Below are 16,968 nucleotides of genomic sequence, written 5' to 3'. Positions count from 1 at the left end.
AGGGGATAGGCAAAACGGGTAACTTGGGATTCTGGGAACTTCTCTTTCTTAGTCTGAACGGACTTTTCCCAGTGTTTTTTAAAACAGTAGCCCCACCAAATGCACAAACACAACCTGAAATCATATACTAAGCCAATAATAAGAGATAGAAAAAACACAGCACTGCTACCCACCCTAACTTTGGGGAACAACTGAATAGATGTGGTGCAAAGGGATGAGCTCCCCTAGGGCATGTGGACGTGCCCTCACTCTCCTGTACTTGGAGGGCCATCAGAGCTCTCCAAAGAGTAACCCAGTGAAGCAATGCCTATCATGAGTTGAAGTGAGCGTTTGCTTCTTAAAGACTTGTACCTAGACAGGGCCAGTCAAATTGGCAGATGATTCCCCCTTTGGGCACATCCACCACCCCCATTACTGGTAAAAGACAGATATAGCCTTTTTAAAAAAGTTCTTCTTGTTGTTTATTCAGCAACACTGCTGCTTTTAATTCCACCCCTCCTTCGTTTATTTATTTATTTATTTATTTATTCCATTTTATATGCATTACTGGCTTATCCTTGGCTCACTTCCTTATGCCCCCAGAAATGTCTGCTGCCTGCCTGCCTTCCCTCCCTCCTCCCCTGCCCGCCTCGCAGGGATGGTTTGTGTCTGGCTTTGACTTAGGGGAGTAGTCCTTCCTGCGCTCAATTAGACTTTTGGAAGTTCCAAATCCATTTTTCAAGTGTGGAAGAAGATTCATATTTAGGTTGATCTCTACTCCCCAATTCATGGCATGTTGGGATTTCCTTTGAAATGGCCCCATTGAGCTGTCTGCGGGTTTAAGCTCCGCCAAAAATCAGGGGATGATGGGATTGCCTTGTACCTTGGCATGATTGTGGGTCTAGATGGCATCTGTGAGTGTGCCCACTTCCCTTTTTTTTATCTGTCCAAATGTCACAGAACAGTCCACGTCTGCAAATGGGGTGCCCGATTTTCATAAATTCCCCAAAAATCAGGGGATGATGGGACTGCCTTGAGTCTTGGCATGCATGTGTATCCCTGGATAAGCTATCATGGTGGTGAGTTTGAGGTTTCTAACGTGCAAATTGACGGAGCTATCGAAAGGGGTGTGAATGGGGTACCCGATTTTCATAAATTCCCCAAAAATCAGGGGATATGGGACTGCCTTGAGTCTTGGCATGCATGTGTATCCCTGGATAAGCTGTCATGGTGGTGAGTTTGAGGTTTCTAATGTGCAAATTGACGGAGCTATGGAAAGGGGTGTGAATGGGGTGCCCGATTTTCATAAATTCCCCAAAAATCAGAGGATGATGGGACTGCCTTGAGTCTTGGCGTGCATGTGTATCCCTGGATAAGCTGTCATGGTGGCGAGTTTGACGTTTCTAACGTGCAAATTGACAGAGCTATGGAAAGGGGTGTGAATGGGGTGCCCGATTTTCATAAATTCCCCAAAAATCAGGGGATGATGGGACTGCTTTGAGTCTTGGCATGCATGTGTATCCCTGGATAAGCTGTCATGGTGGTGAGTTTGACATTTCTAACATGCAAATTGACGGAGCTATGGAAAGGGGTGTGAATGGGGTGCCCGATTTTCATAAATTCCCCAAAAATCAGGGGATGATGGGACTGCCTTGAGTCTTGGCGTGCATGTGTATCCCTGGATAGGCTATCATGGTGGTGAGTTTGAGGTTTTTAACGTGCAAATTGACGGAGCTATCGAAAGGGGTATGAATGGGGTGCCCAATTTTCATAAATTCCCCCAAAATCAGGGGATGATGGGATTGCTTTGAGTCTTGGCGTGCGAGTGTATACATCCATGAGGTGTCATGGTGCCAAACTTGAGGGTTCTAACTTTAACAGAAAAAAAGTTGTATACTTTTTTAGCTTAATGCAAGCCTATGGGGGGGGGAAACGGAGCTCCGATCCGGATCCGGAGCTCCGCAGCAGAGCGGAGCGGACATAGGCGGAGCGGGGGTGGAGCGAAGTGGCCCGATCTGCAAATCGTGGATCTGGAAGAGAAGCGGAGCGGGGGGTCCATGCACACCCCTGCTTCTATGCATGGTTAACAGGACAATTATGAAACGCAATGGCACCTGTTGCCAAGAAGGAAGCTACAGCATCAAGAACAGTGGATGAATTCAAGGCTATTATCTACCAAGGATGCTTTAGGTGAGGTGAAAAATCCACAGCAGTCATTTTAACAATAGAAAGCAGGAATGGATGAAAACCAGGTGTTTCTGCAGGGACAAGCACTTGACTAGGGAAGCATGAGAATTTTGTTTCAATTCATTAAGTGTCAGAACTTGCACCATTCACAATTCCAAAGGTGTGAACAGGAGTGCATTTCTCAGCCAATCCTTGCATAAGCCTGAGGTTGTGTTCACATTCGAACAAGGCATTTGCTAGTAAAATGTGCACCTTTTAAAATGCACACTTTGACAAAATAAATAAATAAAAATAAAATACATTTTCATTCTTCAATCAGTGAAGGGGGAAGGTAAACGTTTGGGTGTTTGCTTTAAAAAATGCCCACTTTTCATGTTCGTGGAAAAAACTCACATTTAGGAATAAGGTGAACTGAGCCTCAAGCCTGGCTAATGCCTCCATCTTTATGTTTGACTGTTTGTTAGGGATCAGTGAGAATTTCATTTCAGTTTTGTTTTTGATAAGAATTTACCAAAATTTGCACATTTCTTTATGTTTGAAATGGGAAGAACCTGAGATTTTTAAAAAATTGAATGTGGGAGAAACTGAAATTGACAGATACTTACATTCAGGTGCAGGGCTTGGAATGCCTCATAGAATCATAGAATAGCAGAGTTGGAAGGGGCCTATAAGGCCATCTAGTCCAACCCCCTGCTAAATGCAGGAATCCACCCTAAAGCATCCCTGACAGATCGCTGTCCAGCTGCCTCTTGAAGGCCTCTATTGTGGGAGAGCCCACAACCTCCCTAGGTCACTGGTTCCATTGTTGTACTACTCTAACTGTCAGGAAGTTTTTCCTGATGTCCAACTGGAATCTGGCTTCCTTTAACTTGAGCCCATTATTCTGTGTCCTGCACTCTGGGAGGATCGAGAAGAGATCCTGGCCCTCCTCTGTGTGACAACCTTTCAAGTATTTGAAGAGTGCTATCATGTCTCCCCTCCATCTTCTCTTCTCCAGGCTAAACATGCCCAGTTCTTTCAGTCTCTCTTTATAGGGCTTTATAACTGAATGGGAACCTTTTGTAAACTTTATGAAGGGACGCTGAGCCAAGTATCCCCCATCTTGTAACTGTGCATTTGGTTTCTCTTTCCTAGATGTAGAACTTGGCGTTTATCCCTATTATCCCTAAACCCTTACAAATCTGGGTTTGAACCCCCATGTATTCAACCACATTTCTAGTGCCAAATTAGGGTTGCCACCTTTTTTTTTCTAATAGGCACCTCATCTTTAACACAACAGGCAGGTACTACAAGATGACCCCCATGTTGAATATTGCTGTTCCCACTGAATTTGACCAGTGCACATAGTGAGAATTCTGCATCAGTCTGATTTACCCTACCCTGTGCCTGCTTACCCTACCCTGTACCTGTTTGCATTCTCTTCCCCTCCTTATTGTTTTACTATGATTTTATTAGATTGTAAGCCTATGCGGCAGGGTCTTGCTATTTACTGTTTTACTCTGTACAGCACCATGTACACTGATGGTGCTATATAAATAAATAAATAAATAAATAAATAAATAATAATAATAATAATAATAATTTTGATGGGAATTTTCCAAAATTTGCAATTTTCTTCATACTTAGGATAGGAAGGACATCACTGTCATTCTGGGCTTCAGAAGGTGATAGTCTTGTGGCATTGGAGGAGCACCGCATTATGCTCACTGGGAGGATGTGGCTGGATGCTTGGATCAGTCTCCTCCTTAGCATCTGTCATAGACTCCCTTCTAAGGGAAATCCATTTTTATTTTATTTTTGTTCCATCATATAATGGGACTCTGGCAGTGCTGAAGGAGGGGATCTCCTTCTTCTTTTGATGACGTCCCACCATCTATCTCAAGATCCAAGAGTTGGCCAGTTGGGGTGCATTGAAGGTTTGGAATGACACAGGAAGGATGGGCAAGGCAGTGAACAATGGAGGGGAATTATAAATCATTTTTCTAGCACATGTGTGATTTTTAGAAAACCTTCATCTCCTTGCATTTGCAAAGACATCCAAACAAATTGCAAGATCACACAAATTTATAGTCCAGCAGCCCCTGTGCATGTAGATGAGTTATTTGGGTGCAGTGATGGCTTGAAAAGAGAAAGGGAGAAATATGTGTCTGATATTTTTTTCCCCCAAAGGCCGTTGCTGCTGGTGTTTATACTCTCCACATGCAGCAAGGAAAGTGACTCCTTATGTACCCTTCTTATTCATCTTCACAATAACTCTGCAAGATAGGTCATCAGTATTCTCAGCTTTCTGGTGGGGGAAAAATAAGGTTAAGAGGGAACATCTTAACCAAAGCCATGCAGAAAAAAATATGGTTGAAAATGCATTTAAACCTATTTCCAGAGTTGAGCTGGTTAAGAGTGAGGCATGTCATGCATAGGGATGTCACAAGCACCCAGCTTGGTCTGGGAGTCTGGCAGACTCCCTACACACACACACACACACACACACACACACACACACCAGAATATGTATTTAAATATATTTTGTTTGAAAATGTATTTATTCAGACGTGTATAATGATACATTTAAACGGCTGGAAACTGTGTCTTGGTATTTGGAGGGAAGATTCCAATCCTCAAGAGCCTCCCCAAAGCAGATCAGATCATTTTGTAAAGGAATTCTCAGGTTGGACAACTTTAATATGGGGGTTATCATAGAAAAGCAGAGTTGGAAGGGGCCTACAAGGCCATCGAGTCCAACCCCCTGCTCAATGCAGGAATCCACCCTAAAGCATCCCTGACAGATGGTTGTCCAGCTGCCACTTGAATGTCTCTAGTGTGGGGGAGACCACAACCTCCCTAGGTAACTGGTTCCATTGTCGTACTGCTCTAACAGTCAGGAAGTTTTTCCTTATGTCCAGCTGGAATCTGGCTTCCTTTAACTTGAGCCCGTTATTCCGTGTCCTGCACTCTGGGAGGATCGAGAAGAGATCCTGGCCCTCCTCTGTGTGACAACCTTTCAAGTATTTGAAGAGTGCTATCATGTCTCCCCTCAATCTTCTCTTCTCCAGGCTAAACATGCCCAATTCTTTCAGTTTCTAGGCAAATCCATGGAGGATTCAAGGCTATCAATATGATATCCAGTGTCAGAGGTAAGTTGCTGGGGAGCATGGTAAAGTGGGGAGCTCTTGTGCTCATGTTCTGATTGTGAGCTTGCCATGGACATCTGCTTGGCCACTGCGCAAATAGAACGTTGGGATGGATTGGCCTTTGGTCTCATCCAGCACGGCTTTTCTTAGGTCCTTAAGACTGAATCCCTCAAGCATCCCTACTTCCACCACTCAGCACAGGGACGTATTGTGGAAAGTGGGCACTTCATGTCCCATTGCTGTGAACACAACCCAGAGAATGGAGTCCCTGTGCTGTATTATGATTCCAAGTCCATCCATCCTCCAACTTTTTTTGTCTTCCTATCCTTTGGCCACAGTGTGAGATCTCATCAATTATGGAACAAGCCAGAGGGGGATGGCTCAGTGCTCCTAACGTCAGATTTATTCCAAGCTATCCTAGGCTCCCTACAGTTGCAGTCTCAAACTCCAGCTGAGCCTTTGTCCCTTTGAGACAGACAAGGGGAAATACTGCAGATTTTATTCACAAAGAAAGAACCGCATTTATTTATTTATTTTAGTAGGAAAGGTCTGCCATGCGTGTGCCTGTTGACCCATCATCTGCTTAGTTAATTTTGATCTGTTGAATCCTAATCGACAATGAGTTTATGATGCAACCAAAGGAGGAGGCGGCCAGATGAAGCTCCACCATTTTCTTTTAAATTCATTTTAAATGCATTGCTTACAATTCAAGGGTTGCACTGCAGCATTCTCTGTAATGTCATCCTTGAAAGAAGTTCTTAGATGATCCATTGTGGCCGGTTGCAGAGCAACACTGCCCTCCGGGAGTGTTGTTGCCAAGCTAGAGATGTGTGAACATGCAGTATTCGACCTTGTTAAGGTTCTCTGAATTCTTCCTTGAATTCTCCTTTCATTTCATCTTGTTTGCCTTTCTGAATATGAACATTCCTCCCCCCAAACAGAAAAAGTGCATTTCCCCAATAGGCTAAATAATAATATAATAATAATATATTTATTTGTTATCCGCGTCTTCCTCCGGATCGAGGTGGGGTACAACATAAATTGAGGGGAGACATGATAGCACTCTTCAAATACTTGAAAGGTTGTCACACAGAGGAGGGCCAGGATCTCTTCTCGATCCTCCCAGAGTGCAGGACATGGAATCATGGGCTCAAGTTACAGGAAGTCAGATTCCGCCTGGACATCAGGAAAAACTTCCTGACGGTTAGAGCAGTACGACAATGGAATCAGTTACCTTGGGAGGTGGTGGGCTCTCCCACACTAGAGGCATTCAAGAGGCAGCTGGACAACCATCTGTCAGGTATGGTTTAAGGTAGATTCCTGCATTGAGCAGGGGGTTGGACTCAGTGGCCTTTTAGGCCCCTTCCAACTCTACTCTTCTATGATTCTATGATTCTAAATGCAAATACCATAAAATACATATAATTAAAACATTTAAAACTAATACATTATTAAAAGCAGCACATTATTAAAAGGTGTCTTAAAATTCAACTGGGTAGGCCTGCCGGAAGAGATCAGTCTTTATGGCTTTCTTAAATTCCGGAAAGTTCTTAAGTTGACGAATTTCTCCTGGCAGGTCATTCCATAATCTGGGAGTGGCAGAGGAAAAGGTTCTCTGGGTAATAGTTGTCAGCCTTGTTTTTGTTGACTGAAGTAAATTCTTCCCAGAGGACCTGAGTGTGTGGGGCGGATTGTACGGGAGAAGGCGATCCCTCAGGTAGCCTGGACCCAAACCATGTAGGGCTTTAAAGTTGATAACCAACACTTTATACTTCACCCGGAAACTAATTGGCAGCCAGTGAAGAGGTTTTAAGACTGGTGTAATGTGGTTGCCCCAAGGTGTACCAGTGACCAGCCTGGCTGCCATATTTTGAACTATTTGACGTTTCCAGACTAGGCACAATGGTAGCCCTATGTAGAGCACATTGCAGAAGTCGAGTCTCGAAGTTACCAGCGCATGCACAACCGTCTTTAGGTCTTCTGACTCCAGGAAGGGGTGCAGCTGGCGTATCAGCCAAAGCTGATAGTAGACACTCCTGGCCGTTGCATCTATCTGGGCTGTCATTTGGAGCGACGGATCCAGAAGCACCCCCAAGCTGCGAACGCAGTCTTTCAGAGGGAGTGTAACCCCATCCAGAACTGGTTGACACACCTCCAAACCCAGGTTATGGCCTTTGAGAGCAAGCACCTCCGTCTTGTCTGGATTCAGCTTCAGTTTGCTTTTTCTCATCCAGCCCATTACCGCCTCTAGGCTAAAGCATGAAAATGTGGGTTTTGGAGGTATTGACTCAAATGTGCATTTTGAAAATGTAAATTTGTGCAAATGCATGCTTTCACATGCAAACGGAGGTTTGGGAGACTGCAAGCTTTCCCAAGAACTCCCTTCCTGTTTGTGTTTGGGGTTGCAAACCGGCCTTTTTACATAATTTACGTACAGGAATGAAATTCTTGTGGTTCCTTACACCAAACCACACAATCACCAGTGATGGTCAAACTGACCCTGTTGCAATCCTGAATCAGACAGTTGATCTCTGGGTTCAGCTGTATAAAGTAGGATGAACACTCTCCTATATTCCAAGCCTGATTTTTAGTGTGCAGAGACCGCCTTGGGGACGTGGTGTGTGTTCCTTTTCCAATCCCTGTCAATACCCAAGGAAGATGAAAACAACCTTCTGTCAAACCCCTCACAAACCCTCAATGAACTATATATGAAGCATACAATTTAAGTATATTCATATATGGCTAATTAAATCTGAGTTTTCCATTTGGGGGGGGGGGGAGTTTTGAAAGGTGTCTCTGCCTGTGTGTATTTCTAGCTGTGTCGGCCTCCTCTCGCGTCTTCAAAGTACTCGTTTTGAATTATTATTATTATTATTATTATTATTTATTTATATAGCACCATCAATGTACATGGTGCTGTACAGAGTAAAACAGGACCTGATGTTGGGAACAGAGGATTACAGATTGCAAAGAGAGGGAGCTGTTCCTTGGCAGCAGGCAGGCAAAAACAGGGAAAGGGGGTGAGAGCTGATGTCGTGCAAAATGATTATAAATGGCTTCATTCCCGCACTGTGGTAGCGGAGAGAGCTGGTGGTTTTGATTTCAGATGAAGGAGGGCTTGAGACCTCAAAGCTAGGCTAATCAGATCCATTAATGTACCCACAGCTCTGCACCTATTGCAAAGACAAAAGCAATGTAGCAGAGACCTCCTTAACCAATGGGCAGCTTTGCTGGGCCCAGGGCACAGAGCAATTATCGAAGTGGCGCTCCTGCACTGGTGATTGGATTTCATTCATAAGAATCCCTGGGGTGTGCCAAGATGGGAAGGACATGGGACATGGGATATTACTGCATGGTCCAAAAAGTAAGCTGTACTATAGATAATCAGATGTATTTATTTATTCTCATTAGTTTCCCCTCTTCTCAGAAAAGCTTCCAAAACAAGTTGCACAAGTCAAAAACAATAATAGAGGGTGGGGTGGAAAATACTAGAAACCTTAATTAAGTGGGGGTCATCCAAGAAATAGATTGGCAGTAAATTATTCAGGATAATTTCAGGATGTAAACATACAGTATTTCATGGATGAGAGTTGTGGTGATATAATTTGGTGACAGCCGCTAGGTGGATGTTTTAAACGGCATTAGAAAACCTATGTGGTGCAAGGAAAGGCTGATCAAGAGCAACCAGCCACGATAGATAAATGGAAGCTTCATGCTCAGAGTGGGGATGGATGAATGTGGCAAACTTGATCAGTCATTTTCTCATATTTCCAGAGTTAAGTTTTGGGCCTTCCCATTTTGGCATCAATTTGTAAATAAGGATAGGCAAATTGGCTTTCTCCTGCAGTTGATTAAAAAAAAAGGTGTCCTTTCTCCTCTGAATATGAAGAATTTTACATGGTAAAATCAATGGTAAATTTTAAATTCTTATAAAAATGAACTGAACCGAAATTCTTACCCATCTGCACCAGCCAAATTCAGTTGGCACAACAATTATCAGAATGAAGAGGGCAACATTGTGTCTTCATGCCACATAGCTATTAAAGATGAACAGCCTGTCAGAAAAAATATATATAATGGCAATCCAAATTAACACCAGAAAACATGGATGATTAAACAGGAATTCAAACCCAGACTTTTAAGAGATTAGCACTCAAATCTCTCGGCCTGGATGATGAAATCTGTCAGTTTGGGTTTCCCCCACATTTACTAAATAATAATAATAATAATAATAATAATAATAATAATAATAATAATAATCCTCTGTTCTTTTTGTCCTGAATATGGAACACTTGGCAAATTTTGATAAATTCCTATCGAAACTGTATAGGAATTCTTGACCATCCCTCCTCCTCCTCCTCCTCCTCCTCCTATTGCATTTATATACAATCCCATAGCCTAAGCAATACGGGCAGTTTACAAAGATTAAAACACAGAACATTGAAAACAAATATACAAAATTTAAAACCATAAAAAGCATAAAAACAGATTACATACAATATCTATTTATTCTGGGTCAATTAAAAATTCAACATATGCTGTTAAATGCCTGGGAGAAGAGAAAAGTCTTGACCTGGTGCCGAAAAGATAACAATGTTGGTGCCAGGCAAGCCTCATCACGGAGATCATTCCATAACTGGGGGGCCACCACCGAAAAGGCCCTCTCCCTTGTTGCCATCCTCTGAGCTTCCCTCGCAGTAGGCAACCAGAGGAGGACCTTAGATGTTGAGCGCAGTGTACGGGTAGGTTCATGTCAGGAGAGGCGTTCCATTAGGTATGGTGGTCTCAAGCCGTATAAGGCTTTATAGGTTAAAACCAGCACCTTAAATTGGCTCGGAAATGTACAGGCAGCGAATGCAAGCGGGCCAGAGTCAGGCTTTTATGTTCGAACCTTCTGGTTCCTGTTATCAATCTGGCTGCTGCACTTTGCACAAGCTGCAGCTCCTAAGTATGTATGCATTTTCAAAAGCTGGTGCACAATATTGGGCTCACTTTTCTGTACTATACACTTTTTTGTACGTTTGTCTTTTGGACAGGGATGATCAATGCAGGGGAATCCACCCCTTGTGAGGCTCACTGGATTCCTCCAGAGCCCCAGGCTCAGCTGGCATTTGCAAGCCAAGCACCAGGCTTTTTCCTGAAATCCAGGAACTCATCTTGGTTTTGGTTTTGTTTTCTTAAATCAACATTTATAGAAATTACAGCTATAATATGCTTAATTCGCGCAAATTGCACCCATGATTTTCACTAATTGCAGAAGCAATTTGCACAAATTAAGCATTACGGCTGCTGTTTGCACGAATTAAACAAATTATGGCCAAAATTTGCACAAATTAGGCAATCTGTGACTGCAGATTGTGTAAATGTTGATTGAACAGGAAAACGAAATCAAAATTCCGTGAGCTGGCCCCACTCAGTCTTCATGGATTATGTGTCTTCATGTGTAAGCGAGCTGAAGTCCAGGGGGCTGAGCTGATGGAACCTTAGCAAACTTCTCTCCTCATAGAAATTCCTCCAGTACCCTTATTTTGGGATATGCAAACTTTGATCACAAATTTGGAAAAGTCAGAGTATTAACACATTCAATGGCATTGTGATTCATGTATAGGTTTAGGTAGTGTTGATTTAGTAAGTTAGCACACACAGAAAAATTTAACTGAACGAAGTTCTCCATGTCTAGTTCAGAAGCAGTGTTCCACAGAATACCAGTGGTTAAAGAAGAATGACAAGAAAAGGCTCTTGCTTTCATGCCCCACAGTGTGGCCAACAACTGTGGTAGGCCATGGTGAGAAACAGGTTGTTTGATGTGATCCAGCAGGGCTCTCCTTATGATCTTGTGCAGCTGACCCAACCTCTCAACCACCTTGAAAAGCAGTGCTAGATTTCCCCCCAGTCAACTCGAAAGGTTACAGAAGTGTGGATGTTAATTGTTGAATCCGAACCAGAATTTGCTCTCTCTCTCTCCCCACCCCACCCCCATAACTAGATCCTTAATCTTTGCTTTGCTTTTCATTTGCATGCTTTCCCAGAATCGACATTTGGCAAATACGTTTGCAGTGCATGGAGCATGTGTCTAGAGATTTGGGAGAATCCCTTTGCAAATATTGGTATGCCTACTGCATTGAATGTTGGGTGGAATCTCAATGCAGAACATATCCAGGCACAATGCCAGGGCCAAGGTGAAATTAATCGTAAGAAGGAGTGGCACGCCTGCTGCTGAATTTCTGAACACCAATAACAGAGCTAGGCATCCCCTAAGCTGTTATAAGAGACCAGGGTCATTTTTTTTGTTCTGCTTTTCCAATAGCTTGCTGTCTTCTGGGGAATGTTAGCATGGGCCATGCCTGGTTGCACCCAGTCTGGGCTAGTACAAACTTTTCTGTGTAAAAGTGGCCCCTGCTGAACACCATTCCCCAGGCAGGGTAGGAACGGCACCCTTTTGAGTGATGGTGACCTCTTGCTCTTTGTCAGAACTTGAGAGAATGCATTTCCGCCCCCCCTTCCCTGAAAGCCGTGATATCATTTAATTGGTTAAAATTGGTCAACTGCTCAAGAGGCATGGTAGGTAGAGGCAAACCCACAGAAGTGGGAAGAAAAGCCTGGGTGCCCCTCTCTTCCTCCGGAAACTGGCTGCCTACATTATGGGCTGTGCCTAGCTGGTCTTCCTCATGGCCCCAATCCATTTCTCTGGGGTTCCCCTATTGTGCAATTGTTTCCCTCATTCCCAAAGGTTGAAATGCTTCCCCTAAAGCTTTGTGACTGACAGGAAGAGCTTCAAGCTGAAATGTGTTGGGATTTGGGGGTCTGCCCCCTTTTTGTCTTTGGCCAAGTCACCATATCCCTACAGCTCCTCCCACCACTGCAATGTGAAGCCCAAGAGCTTCCCCAAAATGGAATTTGACCCGTGGGTTGAAAGAGGCTCATCAGCCCTCATAGAATCATAAAACAGTAGAGTTGGAAGGGGCCTATAAGGTCATCGAGTCCAACCCCCTGCTCAATGCCCTGGTGCAGTCGCTTTGGACAAGCTGTAACTTGGTATGTCCCATTGCACCAAACACATTTCCTCTGTTATACTGATGCCAAATTATTTGGATGCCCATTTCAGTTCACCTGCATCCCCCCCATTTGCAATTCCGTATGATGTCCAGGGCCATTTTACATATGGCCATCTCCTGTAATCTGCTGGACCTCTGGACCTCGAGCTTGGTCAGCTGAAAGGTCACATTCTGATATTCACAGCTAAGTAACCCCTCTGTCACGGATTCCTTAGAACTCTCTCCTGGCCTCTTTCCCTTCTTCCCATACTTAGCTGTACTCCAACAGGAGCATTTTAGTCACAGCCATTTAGCTTCTTGGTTGATAATCTTTAAATCAATTTCACGTTACCTGCATTCATCGTAATTGTCAATGGAGAGAATTCAGTTAGTGCTTACAGTCGGGTACTGGGCGGGTGGCTTTCTTTCTCATCTCTAATCTGTGTGACCAAGGCCTCCACAGCCAGGACTTTGACAAACTCTGCCTAGAGATGAGGAAGCTTCAGGGTGTTCCGTCTTCATGCTGCATTGAGCTTTTGGCTGCCTCTTGAAGCTTGTAGTAAAATCTCCATTTGGGATTATTCCATCACTGACACCCCCCTGCCCCCATATGCCTGGCTCATTATATCATGATGATACTCTATGCAAAATTAGGGATATATGAGAAATTTGTTTCAGTTTGTTTTTGATCGAGATTTCACCCTTGCAGACCAAACAGGGACTCAGACAAAATCTGCAGTCAAAGTCCATACATTTCTGAACTTGCAATGGGATTCATGCACACATACCCCACAAGTGTGTTGAACAGCATGTGTACATTTGAGAAATGCACATGGGAGAAATGTGTATTTCTGGAAAATGTGCACAAATATGCATTAGTCAATGGGAGAAGAATGTGTGCATTTCAAAAAAAAAAGTGCACAATTGATGGAGTCATTGACTGCAAACAGATGTAATGCAGATTGAGGGGGGTGAAAAGAGAATTTTAGTGAGCACCCTGAGAAGTTGAAGGAGGACATTGCTGTTAAGACCATAAAGCTCAAGGGTCAGGCTGCTTTGACTGACTCACAGGAAATAAGTGGTGATGGTGGTGGTGGAGATGTGGAGCAAACTGTCTTGGGACACTCCTCTGGGTCACCAAGCTAGGTGAGCTGACCTGAAATGTACGCATCAGGGGGAATGCTCTCATGCTCCGGGACAGTAGGGAACCAGATATTGGTTGGAGGGGATTTACTAGCTGGCATTTCAGCCCATTGCAAACCATTTAGAGTTGCAATTAATAACCCAACCCTGGGTTATTGCAGTTGCAAGTTCCCCTATATTTAAAAGAAAACAAACAAACAAGCCCATGGCAACGCCTCAGCAAAACCCATTTCCTTACAAGTTCAAGAGAACAAGCCCATAGGTGTTCTTCTATCCTGGTCTGCTCCCTGTGCTGCTGGCTTTCTACTTGCCAGGAAAGTGTTGGATATATGTGATGGTGTGATGTGTCATGCCACCTCATGATGCTGCAGGTGTCTGGGAGATCTTAGTCACTACATTACCTCCCATTCTACATTACTTCTCTTGGAGGACGTTGTGCAGCATGCTTTTCCTGAGAATTTGCATATGTCTTGTTGTTGAACCTGCAGCACTGTTAGTCCTGGTTTTCTTAACATCTCTTTGAATTTCTCTCCCCCACCCCCCCCACCCCGGCCACCCCTTTCTCTCCAGTTTTTTGCACCTGTGCGTCATGAGTCGTTCTTGGTGTGTGGCATCCCAGGGGAACAGTCTCCCTTCCTCCAGAGCTCAGCACTTATAGCGGACCCTGCTTTGCATCATAGATATTTTGGTTCAAAATCAGTCCAGCATCAACTGGAGAGGGCACCCTGCAGTTTCTGGAAATCCATTGAGGATCCTGGAATTCAGCAAAGGTAAGACTTCAATTTCATTTCTTAGGTCTCTTTCAGGATTGTATTGAGACCCTTTAGCTGAACACACTAGGCTAGGACTGTGTGTACACCAGGATTCTGTAGGAAGAACTTTGCTTAAAACAAACAATAATGTTTCTAGCCCTTAAGAATCCAACGCTGTGCTGGAATGTGTGTGGTCACACAATACACCAGCCCACACTCAGTGTTTGAACTGCAGTGTTGTTTGTTATCTGGGGATAACGGGAGTTGAACTCCAAAACATCTGGAGGATATGATGTTGGGGAAAGTTGCTCGTAGATTTGCGTTGGCTGCTGCAGGTCTTAGAAGCAGACAGCCCTCACCCCCCACCTTGCAGGGTTTGTTATGCATTATATGAAGCACTGCAAATTGCTCTGTGCCACTGTCATTAAAGAGGACCTAGGGTATTAGAATTGCTGGGATAATAGATGAAAACTCAGCATGGGGTATCTTGGTATCTTAAGTGACAATGTCAAAATCAATAGAATATTTTGGAGCGCGGCCATGTCATAAAGCAAGCATGAATCAGAAGCCATAGCAATGGCGCATTAGCAGTATGCTCGGCAAAAAGAAGGTTCTAATAGAGGTTATGTTGGATGCTTGTGCTTGGACCAGAGAGCTTTTGCTTAATGGCTTCAAAACAGGCCCAAGCAATGATAAACCGTTGCCTCAATATTTCCATCATGCCTAATTGCCTGTTAACTACCAGTCATTATTGTCCAAGAAACCGGAGGAACTGTACATGCAACTCCAAAGAAGCAGTCTTTTGAAAGCACTGACATTTCTGAGTGTCTACATTTCTGAAGTTTTAAGTGCAAGACCTCTGAAAACATAGGAGCATGGGGTTCCCCCAGAGCTGAATTTGAACAGGATCTAGTCCTGAAACTTGCTATTGAATACCTGGGTGCATCTCAGGAATATGTAAAATAAGAATGTGTATAAAGTCCCTCGCCCCCGATCAATAATGGCCAACCCCTGTGCTTCATGGATTCGGAGGAAGGCTTCCAGGTTGAATAGTGGGGCAGATTCAGGCAAGATTGGTTGCCCATGTGGCAACTTGGAAAGCCTGCAGGGTGCCCTATCTCCCTCTTCTCTTCCCATAAACAATAGTAGGCCAGGAATCGACCTAGATTGTAAGGAGCAAAAAGCTAAAGCAAGCTGGCCAACTTTGCAGTGGTCAAAGTAGAAGGACTGGTCTTCTAACGAATTCATGTGCCTTAAAGCAGGAATGGATGAATCTGTATATTTTATCTTCTTTCCAATTCTCATTTTTCCAGGTTTGTTTGGTTTGTTCAAAACTTTGAGAATTTATGAAAAAGGAAGTTTGCATGAAAATTAATTCACATATTTGTGCACATTTCTCAGAATAACGTTTTTGTATGGTATTTATTTTATCCAATACACACATTTTTGCAAGCAATTTTTCTACCCATTTTTGCCTAAATCTATGTGTGCGTGTTTTTAAAAATCTGCACAAAACTACATCTTTTCGAAATACATATTGGACTTTTCTTTCTTTTTTTTTTTGAACTGAGAACTGCATTTGAACATTTGGAAAGCTAGAAATCTAGTGAATAACTAAGTTCTGATTGGATAGACGGGAGTGACATTGGCTACCCAATTCAGGGTTTTTCTGTTGTCTTTTTAAAATTGTCTTTTTCCTTAACCCTTTGAATCTGGATAGGAGTTCCAAGTCCTCCAGCACCCTTTGGGTAGCTTAGCTCTGGCCAGCTGTCTCTGGCCTGTACAGAAGAGGCTAACATAGCAACAGCTTGTTCCGAGTGTGATGAAGCTCGCGCTGCTCCGCGTTTCACATCCCCACCCCTTTTCTGCAATGCAAGCAGCGCTTCCGCCAAGCTCATCTCTCTCCCCTCGTTAGACTCTTAACAAGGCTGGGACAGGGCTGGGCGGCCTCGGATTGTTGTGACGGATTCAGCTCTGTTGATGTGTCTCTGTTCTAATTTTCTATAATTTGTCTTAATAATGCCCTGGAGAGTTCCCAGAATAAATGCAGCATTCTTTTCCCTTAGCAGCCGGTGCCTTGAGGGGATTAGAGGAGGTTTCCTGTGGCAGGAGGGGAGGGGGTGGCCATGCTTCTGGGAGACGCAGATCATTAGCCGAGCCTTGTTCGGAGGTGACAGCTCTTTCTTCTTTGCTGTGCTCAACCGGCTATTAACGCTCAAGTACTGTTGCTGGTTGGTTTCTCTTTCCTCCACCCCTCCTGGCTACTTCCCTAATTCGTGTAGAATATATATTTCCCCAGTGACTCTAGGGACACCTTTCTGTGCAACTTTGTTTTGCAAGGGGTACTTACGAATGTGTTCGGGGGTGGGGGAAATGTGTGCTGAGTTGGGCAACTGCAGGGACCCATGGACTGGAAACCCCATTGCGATCTCAAACCAGCAGGGTTCAAGTGCCAGAGCAGCAAACAGGGATGTGAGGGCCAGAAGACTTAAAAGGTTGTCACACAGAGGAGGGCCAGGATCTCTTCTCGATCCTCCCAGAGTGCAGGACACGGAATAACAGGCTCAAGTTAAAGGAAGCCAGATTCCAGCCGGACATCAGGAAAAACTTCCTGACTGTTAGAGCGGTACAACAATGGAACCAGTTACCTAGGGAGGTTGTGGGCTCTCCCACCCTAGAGGCCTTCAAGAGGCAGCTGGACAACCCTCTGTCAGGGGTGCTTTAGGGTGGATTCCTGCATTGAGC

This window comes from Elgaria multicarinata, chromosome 16, assembly GCF_023053635.1.
Source record: "Elgaria multicarinata webbii isolate HBS135686 ecotype San Diego chromosome 16, rElgMul1.1.pri, whole genome shotgun sequence".
Classification (NCBI taxonomy): Eukaryota; Metazoa; Chordata; class Lepidosauria; order Squamata; family Anguidae; genus Elgaria; species Elgaria multicarinata.
The sequence above is the reverse complement of the archived record's forward strand: the minus strand, read 5'-3'. Positions refer to the sequence as shown.